Source organism: Lygodium microphyllum, chromosome 1, assembly GCF_053477565.2.
Source record: "Lygodium microphyllum isolate KBCC chromosome 1, Lygodium_microphyllum_v1.1.10, whole genome shotgun sequence".
In the NCBI taxonomy this organism is placed as follows: domain Eukaryota; kingdom Viridiplantae; phylum Streptophyta; class Polypodiopsida; order Schizaeales; family Lygodiaceae; genus Lygodium; species Lygodium microphyllum.
The window spans coordinates 60,859,286-60,867,617 of record NC_141135.1 but is presented as its reverse complement, the minus strand read 5'-3'; positions in this window follow the sequence as shown (position 1 = coordinate 60,867,617).

Genomic DNA, 8,332 nt, shown 5'->3' with positions numbered 1-8,332 from the left:
ATGGTTCTCCAACCTCATAATTCCCCACAACCTTAGGCGTTTTGATCCTTGGTTGCTCCTCAACAATGGGAGGGCTTGGAATATTTGGAAATGCTATAGGTAATATTCTCTTACTTAAGAGAGCCACAAGTTTGTCTTCATTTATCTTATATCATTGGATAGTTGCTAAAAGTTATTAGAATCTGTAGATACACAAGTTACGCTAGCCCCATTCACTTGATTGTTGACTACATCATGAGTTGAACTATTTTCGCCTCCTCATTATCATGGCTCACATGGTAAATAGCTTCTTGGGAGGCTTCATGCTCTCTTTCTTGCTGGTAATCCTTTAATCCTTCATTGATAGTATCCATAATGGGATCCTTCTTCTTGTATTTGGCCATAGTTGATGATCTGTCTTGAATATACAGTAGCAGTAAAACTCACATATCTTGAGCTTTAGTGATCCAAATGATTAACTTCTTGGCTCTATTCAAAATTAAGAATGTCTCCTTTCCAATGAGCTATCAAATGTTGAAATTAGTTCAGTATAGAAATTTCTGTAAGCAATTTTCAGTGGCTGTCTCCAGTTCCCTGTATCTTTCAAGTATTGAATAATCTTTGCAATACCCAAAACAAGTTGACCAATCCCACTGTGACTATAGGAAAGTAATCCAACAATGAATCCTTGTTTGCATTTGCTGCCAAATTCTTCAATGTTGAATTGAAGTACTTCAATGCATCAATAAGCATACATGTTGCTCTGTGTAACATTTCCCATGCCTCTCCCATAAGAACACCCCCCCCCCCCCCCACTTTCAAAATTTTAAAGCTACCTTAAGATAAGTTCAATTTTTTTTTACCTCTCTCGCTCCCCCTGTCGATAGTGTGTCGAAGAGAGAGAGAGAGAGAGAGAGAGAGAGAGAGAGAGAGAGAGAGAGAGAGAGAGAGAGAGAGAGAGAGAGAGAGAGGGAGTAAGAGTGGAAGAGGGGGCATGCACCCCTAGGTCTGGGGCGGCGGCTTGTGTCAAATGGCCATCTCCCCCACCCATGAACCACCCCCTCCCCCTCTGGAATGCCCACCTAATAGGCCACGCACCCCCTACTCTGCCTAACACGCCACTTACCCCCCTGCTCTGCCTAACACGCCATGCACCCCCTACTCCGCCTAACACGCCACCACACTGCCAGACTACTGCCACATACCTTCATCCTCATCATTTTTGTCATCATCACCATTTTTTAGCGCGATTGAGGAGGAGGAGATGTTGTTAGGCTCGACTGACAGAAAGGATGAAACTAAAGAAGCTTCTTAAGAAGCTTCCACTAAAAGCTTCTTAGGGGTGCTTCACCTGCAAATCGCATGAAGGACACAATTTGTTGTGAAGGGAGTTTCCTTGCGGGAAGGAAGGACTGCCGACTTGCAGAAAATTTCAGCACAGCCTCCACCTACTCAACTTATTCCCAAATCTCAATTGCAATGGCCCCAAGGCGCCACACAAGAGGAGCATGCACAGGAGCAAGAGGAGCACGTGTAGGAGTCCCCACCCGAAGCGCAAGAATTGATAATACCCCTCCTGCGGAAGTTCAGGTTCCATCAAAGTCACCTTCTTCATTTCCGCATGATATGGGTGCATTAAGTATAAATTCGCATAGGGAAAACTTAATTGCATTGGAAATTCCGTATATTAGAGCACTTTGTTTTAAAAAGATCATAGGAATGTTCGAAAAAGTTTTAAATTGAATGTCAAGGTACTTATATTTCTTGCACCATCATCATGAAAGGTTGTTGCATTTTTTAATATATGGTTCATGTGTTAAAAGATGCACTTATACAATAATGTTCTAGTTGCATCTTGCATATAGCTTAAACTCTAGGTTGGATTATCGATCAAGGCCTACACCTTGGACATTTGGAGAGGATAATTTTAGACAATCATCGGATTGTTTAATTAGACAATCTTACTAGGGGCAAGTGGTCCATAAGGGAAAAGGACGTGATCTTAGGGTTCTAATCTTAAAGATCGAAGGACCAAACGTTGAGATCTCACAATAAATCCTAAAGCCAAATCAATCTTCAGCCTAGTGAGACTAGGGTTTTGGATTGGGGTCAATGAAAATCCCAAATCCTATACCTTGATCAAAGGTATTCTTAAATGCCATATGACAGGAGATGTAATTCCTCAAGATAGGTACTGCTACCTATCTCGTGCAACAAGTCTGCAAGGTCATATGTGTCTGCAATTAAATCATAAGATGATACTACTATATCTTAGGCCAAGGAAGGCGAGTTCTAATTACAAGTTAGATTCGTTAAGAGTCGAGTAGTCCCCCTATTACAACTCTCTCTCTTAGGGACTGATTTGTCAAACTTAGGGAGATTGTGAATTGCAAAGAAGCAAATTGACCAACCAAGGAGGACGGGGTTGTCCAAGATCTATTTGACTATAGTACAAGGAGTCCTAAGGTAATAATAATTGGGGTCGGTAGGGTATAAACCCTAACCCAAGGAAAAAGGGTAAACAAGCAACCTAGCTTGCCAAGCCCTTGGAATCTTGCCAAGTCGCGAATGATCTAGGAGAGAATGCTGGGAGTATTTGGTAAGCAGGTTCAGTTACCTCTGACTGCCTGCCTGCCCCTATCCAAGGGGGTTGTTAGTAGCCGCGCCAGGTACCTGGACCGAACCCATCGCGAGAGGTCTCTCTGTAGGTGCTACTTGGAGTGGGAGGATGCTTGGGTGTCAGGGGAGGCTTTGGTTGTAAATTCCTTGCCTCCGAATCCCGCACAAGAGGCCGACATGACTCGAGATGGGATCTCGAGGCCCGTGTACTAGTTTATGGGTGAAACTTGGAGCAGCAATCCTGATGATTGCTGGGATAGCCTTCGAGCAAGATACTTGATGTATTCCAAGATTATGATAAATAAAGATCAAAAATTTGAAAAAGGAACTTGCTTGACATTTTTTTTAAAAATGTCAGTGCCTAAGTTACATGAAGGAACCTGTGTTTAAATTGGTTAATTCAGGAAGTTGCTTTTGCATGTCAAACATAATGTGGTAGGTAATTAGATAACTAAGCAACACGAGAAAAGTGTAGTGGACATGACCTGGGACCGTCCTACAAAAGGGTGGTCCCGATTAGCTAGGAACTTTTCTCAAAAGATGTGATAATGAAACTGTGAAGGCCTAGAGTTAATAGAGTTAGAATCCCGATTTATACTGTTTTAAGGGAGCGGAATGGGAGCATGCCTTATGGGCAGAAAGGTTGAGCTTCACATCCCTCTCATTTCCCATTCTCCATGAACCAAGTGCATTATAAATCCGCTTTGACTTTGTTGTTCCTACGCAACATGGGTCATCTAGAGCTCAACGTTAGCTACTTCCTAGAGACTTGGCTGATAGGGAAAAAAAAAACCCTTAGTTTAGGTCGTTCCTAAGTGGGAACGGCCGGATACTTCCGCTTTGGGGCAGACTCGGGAAGACCTAGATCGCAAATCCTGTGACATTCCTTGCGAGTGCCAGGTGACGCTTTCTAGAGTCTCTTCCCAAATGGGCTGCTAAGACGTGTCCCATAAGTGGACAAGCGGACGCGCTAAAGTTGGTATTAGAGCAAACCAACGAGATCTAAAGATTATACGGAAACTTAAGGGAGGAAAATAAAGGGGATAAGGGGATAAATGGGGGGGGTGAGTAGAATAGAGTAGTGTTTTCTATTGAAAACATTTCTTTACTTGCTTATGGATGTTGGGTTGCAGAATCACGAAGCATGGAGCAAGTTCTTGGTGTTCTAGGTCATGTTCATGACTGCAGTGCATGCTTCAAATTATCATCAGAGGCTTGGCATGATGAATATTCTGGAATGCATCTATAATCCTTCACCCCTGTATGAGGAGCGGAGATGGACAGGAGACTCAAGAATATACTACATAGCAGCCTACCGACTCGCATACCTTCAGACCAACTTGAAGAGAATCAAGTGGATGGAGGATTTAAAGACCGTGAAGCTGTTCATCTTTGTCGAACCTTGCGTAAACGTAACTTTGCATGTTAGCAGTCGGCAAGTCAAGCAAAACAAGTATGTCTATGAAGAAGTGACCCAGGTGATCTCTGCTAACAGAATCAGAGTGTTAAGGCGCTATGAAAAGAACGGGTATCAAAGGAAGGGATACCCCAAGCTTCCTATGACTTACCGTTTCCTGAAAATCCATGACCCCACTCCATATTATTATTCCGTCCCTATAGCTGATTGTAACACGATCCTATTTTTCCCAAACTGATGTATCAATCACAGCATGTCCTACTTATACAAAATAAATGTACTCAAAGGGTTATGCCTTTTTACAATTGTCTATCTTGATCATAAATGTTAAGTAAGGTATTAAGTGATTAAATCACTTAGCTAAAAAGTTGTGCTAGTCATATTAACGTAATATGAGAAAGTATGATAAGATGTTAACGTAAAGAATCTTATGTTTAGATGCAACCCCAAGCGTAGGTTCCAAATCTAACTCCTGCACTAAGTCCAGCTGCGGCTCAAGATAAGAAATTCCTTCTCAAACAAATTAAGCCACCCGAGTTTGATGGCAAGGGAAGGACTGTTCAAGCTGACACCGAGATCTGGATTGAGTCCATGGAGGACTATTTTAAGGCAATAGGAACTGCACTTGCTAACCAAGCCATACTCGCCAAACTTAAGCTAACAAGCAAAGCGAGACTTTGGTGGAAACAATGGTGCAGAGACCAAGTGATCTCGAAGGGGACAGTCACTTGGGGTAAGCTTAAGGAAGCTGTGCGAGGGAGGTATCTGCCACCTGCCTACCGCACACAAAAGATGAATGAATTCTATGACTTGAAGCAGCTAGGATTATCCCTTGAAGCATATTATTTGAAGTTCATCTCACTCCTAAAGTATGCACCTCCAATGGATATGACACAGTAGGTGTCAAAATTCTGTATTGGATTGAATCCACCCATAAACACTCGACTAGAATCAATGCGCCCAATGGACCTACAAGACGCAATCATTCGAGTTGCTCTAATAATACAGGAGGTGTAGACCAAACCAAGGAATAGTAGGATTTGGCCTTACAAGGATCAAAATAAGGGCATGTCTGAGGCTCAGTCTAAGAGAACACATGGTCAGAATCACGGACAAAGAAAGAAAGCTAGAGTCAACGGTGTCAACAAATTTATTCCAACACAAAGCAATGGTCGCAACCCACGTTGCTTCCATTGCAATGAGCTCGGACACTACAAGAGGGAATGTCCCAAGCTTGACAGAGGGCATCGCCAAGGGCAATTCCAAGGTCAAAATAGAGCCGCTCATGGGCAAGGAACCACCATTATGGCCAGAGGGAAAACCTCCAATGTTTCCATCAAGGAGCTAGACAATGAAGAAGATCCATCCATGGATGCTGACATTGAGAGGGCAACAGTTCACACCACTCTTCACAAGAAGGGTTCGAATCGCCAATTCTCAATGATTCAAACTCCATCAGAATATCAAGGTAAAAGCTTCAAAACATTGATTGTCTGTGGCAGTACACATTCCTTCATTTCACCAATCTGTGCAAAAAGATTAGGGATAGCCACAATAGATGCACCTACCTTACTTGTGGAATTAGCAAATGGTTGTGAGGTTACTTGTACTAGGCAAACTGCTAAGGTGAAATTCCTACTGGGTGGGAACCCAACTTCTGTGAGATTTAGGGTAATGAAACTAGGTGTCCATGAATGTTTACTCGGAATGGATTAGCTAATACCCAATGATGCCCACATCCACTGTGGGAAGGGCCAAGTCTCCTTCCACAATTCTAAAGGAGAACTAGTCACGATTCAAGGTGAGGCTGGTAAGCCAAAAATATAGTTAGCAAAAGTAACACGGATAATAAAAGGTGTTCAAAAGGGTTTACCTGTCTATTTGATTAAACTAAATAAGCTAGATCAGAATCAGGAATCTGGAGAAGAACCTTCATGGTTAAAGGAATATGCAGACGTATTCCCTGAAGATCTGATGGAACTTCCTCCCCAAAGGGAAGTCAACCACGAAATCAAACTTGTGCCAGGAGTTGCACCGATCGCAAAGAGGCCATATAAGATGTCCATCCCGTAAGCTATCAAACTGAAAGAGCAACTCAAGCAAGTGTTAGATCAAGGCTACATCTGTCCTAACAGTTCACCATGGGAAGCTCCAGTGTTGTTCCAAAAGAAGAAAGATGGAACGCTTCGCCTATGCATTGACTACAAAGGGTTGAATCAAGCAACCATAAAAAATAAATACCCCATTCCAAGAATAGATGAACTACTTGACCGTCTTCAAGGGGCGAATATCTTCTCAAAAATAGATCTCAGATCTGGATATTATTAGATAAGGATCAAAGAAGAAGATATCTTGAAGACTGCATTTACAAGGTATGGACACTTCGAATTCCTAGTGATGTCATTCGGGCTGACGAATGCTCCTGCTACCTTCAATAGATTAATGCAGGATATCTTTAGGCCCTATCTTGATGACTTCATACTCATCTTTTTTGACGATACCCTAGTCTACTCAAAACAGGGAAAGGATCATGAACCCCAACTTTGCATTGTTCTTGAAACAATGAGAGCACACAAGCTTTATGGCAAGAAGAAGAAGTGCACTTTTTTCAAGCAACAGATTGAATATCTGGGATTCATTGTATCAATAGAAGGAATTTTAGTAGATCCAACTAAGGTCAGAGATGTTCTGGAATGGCCAACACCAACTTCTGTCAAAGAAATACGTAGCTTTCTTGGGTTGACAGGGTGGTATAGAATTTTCATCAAAGATTATGATTTGATTGTAGCACCTCTGACTAACCTACTAAAGAAGCAAGTAGCAATTGTATGGTCACCTACTGAACAGACCAACTTTGACAAACTAAAGCAAAGCTTGGTATCAACACCCATCCTGAAACTTCCTGATCTTAGTAAGGAGTTTGAAGTAGTAACTGATGCTAGCGTACTTGCTTTAGGATGTGTACTTATGCAAGAAGGTCATCCCGTAGCGTATACTTCAGGAAAATTGAAGAGCCATGAAAGGAATTATGCTACTCACGACCTAGTGCTATTGGCTGTCATCCATGCTCTCAAACTTTGGAGACATTACTTGCTAGGTAACATTTTTTTCTTAGTAACGGACCACAAGAGTCTCAAATGGATTTTCACCCAGAATGAGCTCAATATGAGGCAACATCGATGGATCAAAGTGCTGGAAGAATATGATTTTAAAATCAAATATAGGCCTGGAAAAGAGAATGTAGTTGCCAATGCACTCAGTCGCAAGGCATTTCTAAATTCTCTCATTTTGCAAGATCCATCAACAGTAAGGTCTCTAGCCAGAAAGGTATCAATGCCAAACAACCCAATTCTTGAACTAGCAAAAGAAGGGGCATATCATGACCCGGTCTATCAAAAAATGCTAAGGGATATCCCCATCTAGGATCAAGACCCAAAGCTAAATACGAAGTATCAAGAATTCTCCATCAGTAATGGACTTGTCTACTTTAGGACAAGAGTATGTATCCCTGCGAGCCAAACTCTCAAGTAGAAGATACTTTGGGAAGCCCATGACTCCCCTTTCTCAGGGCATCCTAGTTATGCCAAGACCCTTAATACGGTCAAAAAGTGCTATTATTGGGAAAGGCTCAAGGGAGACGTACTCAAATATGTCACGGAATGTTCTTCTTGTCAACACATTAAGGCAGAACATGTTTCAGCACAACTTTTGGAGGGCTATCTTTGAGACTATTGGAACTCAACTCTGTTTCAGCACAGCTTACCATCCCCAAACTGATGGTCAAATAGAACGAGTCAATCAAGTCATTGAAGATATGCTTAGGGCATATTGTTGTCGCGAACCCAAAAAGTGGATTCAATACTTACCACCACTGGTCGAGTTTTCTTACAATGCTTCTTACCAACAGAGTATTTAGATGACCCCTTTTCAAGCATTGTATGGGCATGATTGTCGTATCCCTTTAAACTTCTCGGATCCAACTTTGAGGGTAGAAGCTTCAAGACAGATGCTAGAAGACATGGATGATCAAATCAAATCAATAAGACAAGACATTCAAGCTGCCAAGGATAGACAAAAGGCCTACGACGTTGACTTGAAACGGCAAGACAGATCCCTCGTCGAAGGTGATATGGTCTTCATCCGCGTACACCCTAAAAAGAGTTCATTGTCCTTGGGAGAGTACAAGAAGCTAAGTCCGAGGTATTGTGGACCTTATAAGATCATCAAATGCCCAGGGCCTAATGCTTACAGACTACAATTGCCCGCAACTCTAAAGATTCATAATGTATTCCATGTTAGCCTATTGAAAAAGTATCT